Below are 12,524 nucleotides of genomic sequence, written 5' to 3'. Positions count from 1 at the left end.
CGGTACTCAAATGTGGCACTTGGAGACCACGGCCCACCTGCCAAGTTGTTTTGCCTGCCTAAGGTAAGTCATCTCTGATGGAGGATCGCAGGAATTGTGGGAAAGAGGGGTCCTTTCATCGTTTTAGTGCTATTTCAGCTATGGAATGGCCCAATGGGGGAGGCAGCTTGATGGCTGTGGTCTCCAGGACTCTAAACAAATTCAAATCATATTATGGGATATCATCTACTGTTAAATTGTACTTCATACTTCTAAAATTTTTATTTTTATACTGTATTGAGGATTTGTTCTGTTCTGTGTATTGTATTGACCCCCTTCTCTTTGACACCCACTGCACGCCCAACCTACCTGGAAAGGGGTCTCTCTTTGAATTGCCTTTCCCGAGGTTTCTTCCATTTTTTCCCTACAAGGGTTTTTTTTCAGAGTTTTCCTTGTCTTCTTAGATAGTCAATGCTGGGGGGCTGTCAAGATTCAGGGCCTGTTATACCCCACTTACAGCACTTCTTGTGTGAATTTGGGCTATCCAAAAAATAAATTGCATTGTATTGTATTTTAAGATGGAGCAAAATAGAAATGGAATCAAAAGGCAACTGGAGAGTCAAACAATGGTGAACATCAAAACAAAGAGCCCAAATAAAAACTTGATTTCCTTGCACCTAACTATACTCTATGATTAGGAGACAATGGTAGTGAAGGATGAAGTTTTGACGGAATTTCAATTGAAATGTTCCAACAAATGGATGCAGCTCTGGAAGCCATTACTCATCTATACCAACAAATTTGGAAAACAACTACCTGGTCAACCGCCTGGAAAAGATCGATATTTGTACCCATTCTAAAGAAAGGTGATCCCACAGAATGTGAGAATGACTGAATGCTGACGTCAGATGGATCTTGTTGGAAAGACATTTATCTGTGTTTTATTGACTATGCAAAGGCTACGCATTGGCTGTGTAGATCATAACAAGTTATAGGCAACGTTGAGAAGGATGGGAATTAAAGAACATTTAATTATGATCATGCAGAACCTGTATATAGACCAAGAGGCAGTTGTCCGAATGTAACAGGGAAATACTGAGTGGTTTCACATTTGGAAATGTGTGCGTCAAGGTTGTATCCTTTTGCCATACTTGTTCAATCTATATGCTGAGCAAATAAGTCAAGACTCCGGACTATATGAAAAAGACCGTAGCATCAAGATTGGAGGAAGACTGATTAACAGCTTATGATATGCAGATGATACAACCCGGACTTGAAGTACTTATTGATGAAGATCAAAGACTACAGCCTTCAGTATGGATTACATCTTAACATAAAGAAGACAAAAATCCTCACAACTGGACCAGTAAGTAACTTCATGATAGATGGAGAGAAGATTAAGGTTGTCAAGGACTTCATCTTACTTGGATTGAAAGTTAATTCCCATGGAAGTAGCAGTTAAGAAATCAGAAAGCGTATTGCATTGGGAAAATATGCAATAACAGACCTCTCCGTGAGGACTAAGGTGCGTCCAATCCAAGCCATGGTGTTTTTAATTGCTTCCTATGGTTGCCAAAGCTGGATATTGAATAAGGAAGACCGTCCAAGAATCGAGTTGTGGCGCTTGCAAAGAATTTTGAACGTACCATGGAACACCTGGAGAACAAACTCATCTGTGCTGGTGGAAGTACAACTGGAATACTCCTTAGAGGTGGGGATGGCGAAACATACTTTGGACATGTTGTCAGAAGGGATCTCTCGCTAGAAAAGGTCATCATGCTTGGTAAAGTTAAAGACAATGGAAGAGAGGAAGACCCCCTACATGATGGATTGATACAGTGGTTGCAACATTAGGGTCAAACCTGTCAGAAATTCTGTCGTACACGGGGTCACTATGAGTTGGAATTGGCTCAATGACACTTATCAACTGCATTAGTAGAAGAAGAGTGAAAGTGTGCTTCCTTTTTGGGGTCAAAACTATTAAAAATATGATTTTCTTGCCCTTAACTATACTAGAAGAGTGCAAGTGTGAGTGCTTCATGGGTGAAAACTAGGACACTGTGAGCTGGGTGCCACCATCTTATATAGGAAAAAGGATCTGACAACACAAAGTATCCCTGTATCATGTGACCAACAACTGACTGCACAAAATGATGTCAACCCCAACTAAAACAGAAGCCCAAAATGGCAATGTGATGATGTCATCATGAAGCTAATAACAACAATTCAAAATCATAAATAATGTGAAATGTTCAAAGTTGAGAAAACAATCGTATAAAGAAAAAAAACTGGAAATCATGACGCTGTCATCTGTGCCCATGACCATAAGTTATTGTTAATTCTACTGCTACAAAAAAATCAAAAACTGAAATATGCAAAACTAACTAAATCATTACCCTATTCTAATTGCGCAGGTTTGTATGCGTAGTTTGCATTTTTTTGAGATTCAGAGAAAATCTGTTTATGGCAATTTGTAAGCATTTTAAATTATTCTGGCAAAGTTTAATTTTATTTTGTTTCTCTTATGTTTTATTTACTCAACACGGGAGACGAGTGACATCACTGCAATCGCCCACTCCTCACGTCACAGATTGTGGCATTATAAAATTGTGTGTTTTGTATCCCTCAGCTGGATAAACAGACAAATACTTTTAGTGTGGTCAGTTTCCAAGTGTGTAGGCCACGTGCTGGGTGTCACTCCCTTTATGTCTTTGACTTTCGATTCTCTGGTTTGCTCTGCCTTCCTGAATATTCTGGCTTTGATCCCTTTCTGTCCCTCATTAAATTTGACCACCCATATACATTTCCTGGTTGTCTGTTCTTGTCCTGACTCGGCAGGAAATACAGATAACTAGTTTTGTAAGTAAACTGGGAGAAGCGGACAAAAGGCAAAATAAATGAAAATAAAAATAAACCAAAGTAACCGAAATCCAGACAAGAGACAAAATTCAAAGTCCAAAAACTCACAATAAGTCGAAACCAGACAAGACGAGAAAAGTAATCACACAAAAGGCCAACGATGTAAATAACGATTTTATCTGAAGATCAGCTAAGGCTCAGAGCAAAGAGCTGACCTTTTATGCTGCTTGCTGATTAAGTCAAGGTCCCCTTGAATCATGACAGTTCTCTTCTCACAATAATATCTGGAACAAAAAAATAATCTCACTACGGTTTTCCAATATTAAGTAGGTCCAAATCATGTGTGTAACATACGGGAGTCATTCTATTTAATCATTTATGTCCCACAGACTTTGCAATTATTTTTTCTTCTGTTAACTGTTTGTGCATTATTATTAACAAGTCATTTGACTTGTATTCTGATTACCATATATACTTGCATTTAAGTTCTTCCGCGGATAAGTCGGGGCTTGATTTTACTGTATAATTTCTGGTATTTTATAATGTCAGTCACATAAATCGAATGCGGAAAACTCCCGCTATCGATCCAAGGGATTACGATATGCTAACGCCCACCTGAGAGAGTAACCGCGGAGCACACGGCCTTTTATTTTTCTATGTATTGTGCCTACATGACCACACGGTAATATCCAAACTATTCCAAAGCGATGTTTGCACTGATTTGTGTTTTTTGTATCTCACACCCTCATACACCGTTATCATAAGAGCATCCCTTATCTACGATGGAGCGTTCGATCAGAAGAAAATATGAAGGTGTTTTTAAATGAAAAGTCATTGAAGTGGCGAAAGAAATTGGTAACTGTGCTGCTGCAACAAAATTCGATGTGTCTGAGAAACTGGAGGAGGCAAGAAGATGTAAAAAAAAAATAAAAATGTAAGTGTCACATTTTTGAACAGACGTACAAGTCAGGGTCTGATTTTGTGATCGATCTTTTGGGTTTGAAGACCCAACTTATATGCGAGTATATACGGTATTTCAGTATTTTTAATTTCCAGTAACCATCTTTTTATTTTGAACTTAACATGACAAGTTTTCCAACTTAATAAAACAGATACTTTTTCCATAATAAAGGTGGGTTACTTGTTCATTATCAATTTTTAATTTTAAATTTTGCAGTGGATATAATGGTCGAGGGTTAGGATTACGCTTCTCCAATCAACTTCACAGTTAAAACTAAGCCTTTAATTGAGAGGAGACGTGTTGCACAATAGTAGGAATGTGTTTGTTTAGCTCTGGGTTCTTCCTCTTTAGAGTCAACGCGGACATTAATGCCTTAAACAGGATGGCATGTGACTGGACGGCGACACAAAATAGCCCTCTATAGTCTCATCCTGCGGGTGATACAAAACAGCCACAAACATATATTGGAGTGTCGCATTTTTGAACAGGCGTACAAGTCGGGGTCCGATTTTGTGATCGATCTTTCGGGTTTCAAGACCCAACTGATATGCGAGTATATACGGTATTTCAGAATTTTTAATTTTCAGTAACCATCTTTTTATTTAGACTTACAGCAGTCGGTACTGGCTAGTTTGAACTTAACATGACAAGTTTTCCAGCTTAATAAAAAAGATACTTTTTCCATAATAAAGGTGGGTTACTTGTTCACTATCTTTTTTTTTATTTTAAGTTTTGCAGTTAATATAATGGTCGAAGGGAGGCACGGTGGCACAGTGGTAGCGCTTCTGCCTCGAAGTACTAGGTTTGCTTCCCGGGTCCTCCCTGCGTGGAGTTTGCATGTTCTCCCTGTGTCTGGTTGGGTTTCCTCTCACAGTCCAAAGACATGCAAGTTAGGTGGACTGGCGATCCTAAATTGTTCCTGATGTGTGTGTGCCCAGCGGTGGGCTGGCACCCTGCCCGGGGTTTGTTTCCTGCCTTGTGCCCTGTGTTGGCTCCAGCAGACCCCTGTGACCCTGTAGTTAGGATATAGCGGGTTGGATAATGGATGGATGGATAATAGTTGAGATGTGCTGATTTCGTTGACGACCGTAACTGTTTTAAGATGAGCACTTTGAAATCACTTCAGTCTATTTTTTTCCAGAACTTTCTGACTCACTGGAATGAGAAAACCCCAACATACGACATATCGTTCAACTCACCTTGATATCTAGTTATACAGAATGTTGAGCTTTTTGGGGTTTCTCCTCTAGTTCCGGCCTTCTAGACTCATTTTTAGGCTATTCTGGACCAGGTTTTGTGTAGGACATTACACCCTTATGATAAGGAGAAACCAATAGATGTCTTCAGCAAAAATGATCAGAAGGACTTGAAGCAGTACACGCCACATCCACCAATGTATTTTTCAAAAATGATATAAATGCAATCTCAAGACATATTTTTTCAAAGACGAGTTCAATCTCAAAGCGTATTTTTTTCAATCTTAGAATGTATTCTTCAAATACATAAGAATGTGATATCTTGTGTGAAGCATTACTTGAGGACGTTCTTGTCTTTGTTGAGGACATATTCTGTACGTTTTAAGAGTTTTACTTCATAATTTATTCTAGTGTTCTAGAGACAGAGCTGGAGGTGGCAGAGTTAAAGATGTTAAGATTTGCTTTCGGTGTGACGAGGATGGACAGGATTAGAAATGAGGACATTAGAGGGTCAGCTCAAGTGGGACGGTTGGGAGACAAAGTCAGAGAGGCGAGATTACATTGGTTTGGACATGTGCAGGGGAGAGATGCTGGATATAAAGAGAGAAGGGTGCTAAGGATAGAGCTGCCAGGCAAGAGGAGAAGAGGAAGGCCTAAGAGAAGGTTTATGGATGTGGTGAAAAACGACATGCAGGTGATGGGGGTGACCGAACAAGATGACAAGGACAGGAAGATATGGAACAAGATAATCCGCTGTGGTGACCCCTAACGGGAACAGCCAAAAGAAGAAGATTTTAAATAACACTTCACATAATAATGCACTGTCACGCATGCGCATCAGAGGGCCATCCTCCAAGTTCATGTAAGGTATGAGAGGAGGTGCTGGTGCTAATAATGTCCTCTGCCCTTCCATCCACAGTGCAGAGAAGTGACTCCGCCCCTTACAGTGAACCGCCTATAAGGCCACAGGAAGGAAGCGCCATTTTATGATCGGACCAACCCCTCATGACGGAGCTCCTCCTCCTGTGACGTTCCTCCATGAAAAGTCCTCACTTAAGCCCAAAGAGGTGATTGACTTTTTGTTCTGATTTTTCTGCCTGTGTATTTTGTCTCCAAGCAAAGAGAATTAAATGGGGAAGAACGCGTTGGCGCCCCGACATTTATTCTCTCCTCACTTGACCACAACACGTTTCAAGGGAAAATAAACTGTAACAAAATACCAAACGTATCATTAAATTCCAAGTAAATTGTCTGGCTAAACTCATACCAGTCGAAACAAGAGGCGTATTTAGTGTTTCTCTTGTGTACTTCACGTACTGTAACTATATTCTTATTATCCTTTAGTTTGAGGATTTATTCCGCAAGAATGAGTAAACAGTACATCACGTAAGCTGATTTATATTTTTTAATAAATGAAATGAAGTTAACTTTGATAAATTCTCACTCATCTTGAAGCCGGAGAGTGACAAGGTGTTGCATGCTGGTCAGACATGCAAGCAAATATTCCAGTGTATGTGCGGCAATACAACTGCAATGCTTTCGGCCGCGCAGATGCATGGTCATGATGATCCACAGGTGTGCCTTCTTCTCATGACATCCCCCTCTTGGAGTTCCATGTCAATGCTGATCTGCTCCAACATCTAAAGCTCAGCTGTCTTCACCATCAGGAAAGATTCCATGAAATGCCCATCATCAGGCGGCTCCTTTCCTCATCAGTGAGATCTTGCCTTCTGGACACACTATGGGTAACCACAGGGCACAAGGCCTGGCCAGCATGTTTAGCCTGATGTCAAGATTGTAGAGATGTGATTTTGTGATACTTGGTGTCCCTCGCTTACTTCAGTGCTACCTCACCACTTACCATATCACCGCTGCTCACATTTATTTTGATGTATATATGTGCAACTCCATTGTTTAAAATCGATTCTCCAATATGCACGTTGATGCAGCAAATGACACCATGGATTTGAGCAAATGCTTATCACACACGGCTATGCAGATACTCTCTATTAACAATGAGCGACTGTTAGTGTCTGTCAAAGAGCTCTGGCACATCACAGAGAGGGCTTCATGCTGAGATGTCATCAAAGTCAAGATGGCGAGGCTAATTCTAGAATATTTCATGTCAAAGGCATTCAAAAGCAGACTGCTACTTGTTTATCTGTTTTGTTTCTGGTTTTCCAGGAGCTCTGCTGCTCATATGGATAAATTTAGTCCGCTCCTCCCCGAGCATCCAGCTGACACACACAAGGCACCTGTTCTTTAGCCAGCAGCTATTTCTGGCACATCTAAATACGGTCAAGTTATTTCTGATTCCAGCCACGTCTTTTAAGAAATCGGCACTCATTTTTCCCCTTTTTATTTCCACATTATTATTGACATTCCCTAAAATCCCCCTTATTATTTAAAAGTATTATTTCTTATTGGTGTTTGTGTGCAATGGCTCAATGCCTAGAAACAAAATGTCATATTGGGGCAGTTTAGACTGTTTAGTGAATGAAGCATGAAAGATCTGTAATAATAACTATTTCTAAGAGACAGAACCCAGATAAGTAATCCAAACAGAATTTATTACCTTCATATCCTACTTCACACTTCCAGAAGAAATAAAATGTCACTTATACAGTCAATAAATGTATTGAATAACATAAATTCTTGAAAAGCACAGTACTAGAAAAAAAATCTGTGATTCTTTTGGAAGAACCCCCCCCCCCTCTAAATAATAAGAACACAAAGCCCCCTGGAACCCTTTTTAAAAAACACACAGCTGGCCTTCGGTTGACTTCCACTTAAAAATGTGCCAAGGCAGCGAAGAAGATCTCGGCTCAGGAACAGAAACGTGAAATAATTGTGGAAGACATTTCAGGCTGCAGCCTCTCCTGTTCAACTGTTTAGTGGAATGCGTTTCCAGCCCCTCCAATCTGTCACAATGGAGAGCTGGGACGGCAGGCAGTGATCAGGAGACCCCCGGGTGTCAGGCTCTCGCTGGGGCCTTCAGTAAAGCGCGTAAAAGTGCGTGTGTGTGTGTGTGTGTGTGGAAATATAAGTACAGAAAACACACACGTGTACATATGCAAATATCATATATGCGTTAAAGTATTAGTAACTACGTATATATCTAAATATATAATAAGTATATAAAGTTACCATTAACTGTTTTTATACATTTATACAAATCTCGCTCACTCTGCTCCTCTCTGTCGCTCTCTCTCCCTCACCAATATTGTATGTGTTTCATTAAACAAGAAAGAGAAATTTTAGATATTTAAATGCATATATACATGCATACATATTTATTTAAACTCTCTCTCATATATATATTTATATATATATATATATATATATATCTAATATATATATATATATATATGTCCTCAGGGGAAATAAAAAAATACATAAATACGAATATAAAGTAATAGTGTGAATATCAATATGTAAATATGTATCTTATTTGGAAAGAATGAAAATTTCACTAAATATATATATATATATTTTTCCATTAAAAGCATATATTAACTTTTCTGTATTATATATAATATGGGTCAATTCAGTCAGTTAAAGGAACTTGTGTCTTAAAGTTTATATATATATATACTTGAAAATCTATAGCTGTGTGTGTGTATATATACAGTATATAAAGTCTCACTGACAAAAATGTGCATGATACATATTTATATGTAACATGGCCGTCATATGTAAAAAATCAGTAATTGTGTTTATCTATACAGTATATATATAAAGTATATAACTTGGGCATCACTGGCAAAAAATGCCTATAATATACTTAATAAATCTATCAGTGTGTGCATATATATATATATAATATTATGTATATAAACAGTATATAAAGTCTCCCTGAATTTAAACATATAAATTACAAATATTAATTTTTAACATGGGCATCTTATGAACAACTCTATCTATACTGTACTGAAAAAGTCTATAATTGTATGTACAGATATTTGTATATTTGTTTACTATTATTTATATAATATTTATATATTCAGTATATAAAGTATTACTAAAATATAAGTATTTAAATATGTATGTGTAACATAGGCATCATTTGTAAAGACTCTCTCTCTATATATATATATAAATAATTAAGTCAGCAGGTATGCAAATTAACACACATGTTTTATACACACTCAAGTTATTAAAGCTCATATAGCTAGACAGCTATTCACATATACAGTATATATATATATATATATAACATAAAACACTTTACGATTTATGCATATAAATTCCGTGTCATATTTCTCTCTATATCTCTGTACATTTGCTCTCATGCCTATTGTTACTCAGGTTACACAATATCATTTTGCAAGTCCTTACACAATCATCAGAATTCCAAACTTTGCTCTGATTTAACTTCCCACTAATCCCACGTAATCCTGACCAGCACTCACGTTTTACGGAGAGACAGAAAGACATTTGGACTTTTATCTTAAAAGAAGGACATTTTGGCTCAAACGGGTGTCAATGGCAGCACAAACAGAGCGATCAAGTTAACCACTAGTTTTACAGATGTATTTAATTATTTAATTCTTTTTGTTTCTTTTTTTTTAAACATGCGCAGCTGCAGTATAAGAAGTGAAATAATAGTGCTGGAAGATTTTTAGAATACGAAAATGACAGGAAATTTTAGTTAGAAAAAGATGTGAGACTTACCAGAGCAGACACCGAGAGTGCTAAAGAGTGTTCAATGACACAGCAGATACGAGCGGCGCAGCAGCTGCTCCCAACAGCCCCCTAAAATAACTTCAGTGAGACTTGTTGCATTTCAACAAGAAAGGGGGGAGGCTTTCACACATGTGGGTACAATGCAAAGCGCCTGAAAATGGGTGGGTAGAGCAGCAAAGGACTGCCTTGTGAGGGGGTCAAATAAAAATCCATAAAAGGGTGTCTGCTCCTCAACAAGTGGCTGTCAGTCAGTGTCTCTGTGAATGTTTTCAATCTCTTTTGAAAATGGAGGGCTTGTACGGAGTCAGAGGTATCTTTACCACTTATCTGTTCACACTGCTACCTCAAGGCGGTAGGAGGTTGGGTTCAAATCGTGGTCTGGTAATTGTCTGGTTTGCTGTCTGCCCAAGTGGCCCTCCTACATTCCAGTATTGTCCATGTTAGCTCACTATTATATATTAAAATGTAATTAGTGTGGTATCCTGACTGGGTATGTCTGTGGTTGTGCCCCCAGTCCTGCCAGGAAGCGGATTATTGAAGGATCAGAATGAACTGATGGAGAGATACAGAGATGGGAGACCTTCACTTTCACACAGGCCATAATCCCTTCACTCAAGATGTTTAGAAAATGACCAATCAGTCACAGAGACATTAAAAAACCTTCAAATCACCTTAAATACTAAACAAAATGAAGATCAGACTTGATAACATAACAATAGAAGATAACTTATCTTTTTCCCTCGTCAATTTAAAAGTTGTCCACCTCTGCAGGGGCTCCCTAATCAAGTTCTCAGTTGTCTGGGCATAGTAGGAGGTGGGAAGAAGACAGCCATCTGCAAGACCACCAACGTGATGAAGGAGAGGAGAGACATGGGGGTTCAAGGAGCTAGTATGTCAACTGGATGCAAGCTGGGGACTGATCAGCCCCCAGGTGGGTAAACCTGGATGAGGGTGCTTGACAATGAAAGTCCCGATGATTCCTGGAACTTCATTGCTGAGGGGTCCAGTAGAATCAGTCGACGTATCACAGTTCTGCTTCTTTATTTGATTATTGCTTCTCCTTCTTTCCTCTTGCTACCATTTCTGAAGCACCTGGAAATATTCTTTGTATCGGAAGGTGCCTTATAAATAAAGGCTGCTTGCATTTGCTCACATTCACCGTAGGTTTAGGCGAAAGAGCGACATCTTTATTCCTAGACACTTCCTCACATTACGCCATAGTATGCCCGTTTGTCTGTTTATTTTTATTCTACATTTCCGGTAGCTCCAGCAGTCTATGGGATTATTCTATATTGGATAGTGGCCACTTAATGGGAAGCAATGCAGAAATTGGAAATGATTAATGAAACAGGGACGTAAGGAAGCATTTTCCTGTTGAAAACTGATTACTGTACTGTAATATAAAAGCACCTTAAACAGGAAAAGTGATAGAGAATGACCTCAAAATCTGAGACATAACAATGGCTATAATAGCCACAGGGATGGTCGTGGTTGTATCCCGAATGCTTATATGGAAAATCGTCTGACTTGCCGCCACGTTTTGTCTTTTTATCAAGCGTGGCGTCATTAGTTTAATGTGCCCTTTACTGTTCTGCTCCAGACTCCATCTCCTCATATCAATGTTGGAAGTAAATGCATTAAACTTTGATCTCCAATGTGGAATTTATATGCCGAGCTTGTGCTGATTGCACAAGCTAGTCGTTTAGGAATGTGTTGTGTTAGCAATTTCCGTAAAAGTCTTCCAAGGTTGTCCGCCTGCCTTTAACACGGTAGACATAAGGCCTTGCAGCAAGTGAGAATGCTTTCACCCTTTACATCGCCGTTTCTCCTGATAGCTCCAGTAAACTAACATTGTTAAACACCCAGCGTGGCCGTTCGGCCTTCAAAGACACACCTCACCTCGGGTTTATGAACTTTCTGCATTAACTTGTTCTTTCTAATTTGTGTTTCCATGAAATCAAGGGAGGGTCATAACCCATCCCAGCAGATCTACCTTCCCATTGATCCCCAGGAGGGGGCACCAGTCATTCACACACGTGCAGTTTGTTACACTCGCTCATCAACGTTTGTGCGCTCATAGCGCCTTGTCGCACCCACTACATGATGAGCCACTTGGATTGGGACCCGAGCGCAGTGGGTGACACCTCAGCGCCACACTGGAACAGTGTGTGTGGTTTTTTTTTTCTTACGGTGGCCAGAGTGCTGCTCAAACAATCCATTATTGAGCGCTCCCCATCAATGGCAGCAGGGAGCCTAATTTTGTTGCTTGCACACGGCACCCTGCTGTGTATTATGGTGGACGGTCACACCCAGGCAGCCCAAGAAGAAATGTAGAGTTGGATTTATTACTAAAAGTAAGGCAGGTGACACTGAAGGAGTAACAGGAGCACACAGGAATAGCAAATGAGTTTCATTTCTCTGAAAATGGACAGCAAGCTATTTCGAGATCACTGGAAATGAAGTATCTCAAATTGTACTGAAGATACCTGACAATGATATTCTGATAGCTTGGAACTACTTTGTCTCTTTTGGACGTCTTCAAATGTATATGAGATATCATAAATTCAGGGTATCTTGAAATACATTTTGTGACACAGTATCTGAAACGGAATGGAGGGATCTAAAAATGAGCTGAGACGTAAGAATTGTGTGGGGTGCCAACCCGGCCAGGGCAGGATTAACCATTAAGCAAAATAAACACTTGCTTCGGGCATCAAAGGGAGGGGGGGCACCACAGACATTTTCCATTGCCGGATTTAGCGTGGACCGTATGAAGCAGGACTGCAAATGCTGCAGGCATCCCTGTTAAGGGGTGAAGTCCGAGATCTGTAGGTGGATGAGCC

General features: G+C 39.5%; 1 protein-coding gene across 2 annotated transcripts in view; it reads right to left on the bottom strand.

Annotated features, from left to right (window-relative positions):
- The window catches only part of txlnba (taxilin beta a), an 81,590-nt gene extending 71,798 nt beyond the window's left edge, over positions 1–9,792 (bottom strand). Inside the window, exon 1 of one of the 2 annotated variants that reach the window (XM_039737734.1) lies at positions 9,670–9,792. The gene's annotated coding sequence lies outside the window, so the exon portion shown is untranslated. The remainder of the gene's footprint in view (positions 1–9,669) is intronic. The other variant, XM_039737733.1, reaches the window with a different exon arrangement.
- Between the last annotated feature and the right edge of the window lie 2,732 nt (positions 9,793–12,524).

The sequence above is a fragment of the Polypterus senegalus genome, chromosome 16, assembly GCF_016835505.1.
Source record: "Polypterus senegalus isolate Bchr_013 chromosome 16, ASM1683550v1, whole genome shotgun sequence".
Classification (NCBI taxonomy): domain Eukaryota; kingdom Metazoa; phylum Chordata; class Cladistia; order Polypteriformes; family Polypteridae; genus Polypterus; species Polypterus senegalus.
This window is presented reverse-complemented; position numbering and strand designations above follow the sequence as displayed.